The sequence below is a fragment of the Octodon degus genome, unplaced genomic scaffold (assembly GCF_000260255.1).
Source record: "Octodon degus isolate 3935 unplaced genomic scaffold, OctDeg1.0 scaffold00084, whole genome shotgun sequence".
NCBI classification, from domain to species: Eukaryota; Metazoa; Chordata; class Mammalia; order Rodentia; family Octodontidae; genus Octodon; species Octodon degus.
In genome coordinates, this window is record NW_004524660.1 from 2,032,876 (window position 1) to 2,033,406 (window position 531).

At 47.3% G+C, this 531-nt stretch overlaps 1 protein-coding gene across 4 annotated transcripts in view; it reads right to left on the reverse strand.

The window, feature by feature from the left end:
* Gstm2 (glutathione S-transferase mu 2) overlaps positions 1-531 on the reverse strand; it is a 65,126-nt gene that overhangs the window by 38,586 nt on the left and 26,009 nt on the right. The gene's annotated exons all lie outside the window — the stretch shown is intronic.

Genomic DNA, 531 nt, shown 5'->3' on the forward strand with positions numbered 1-531 from the left:
CTTGCCTTTGGTCTCCTTATCTAAACACTCACAGTTTCTGTCAGTCTTCATAAAGACAGACCTTGGTCCTCTTTGTTGCCCTTCATCATGGTTCATCTTCTGGACTCGGTGGTGCAGCACCTGTGTTGGAATGTCCCGCGCCATTGCCTTTGTCCTAGAACCCCCGTTACAAATCCAAATCCGACTTCAAACACAGTGACACCATCGTAATTTTACTGCTTCCCCACAGCCATAGGAAGCAAGGAGATTCACCCCAAAGCACTATGATTTTTTCCTCCATGTGTCTTTTCAATTTTATCATAAGGCATTTCAGTTAATGCCCCAAGTAGAAAGAGCCTCCAAATAAGTGGAAGTCCTCTATAATTTTCTGTTTTCTTTGGCTTTTAAAAATTCACTTATGGGGCTGGTGAGATGGCTCAGTGGTCTAAAGCACCTACTTAGAACAAGCCTTAGCAAAGCACAGGGACTGCGGTTCAATCCCCCAGCACCACATGCCAGCCAGCCCCGCCCCCAGGTGGGCTGAGCTGGCCG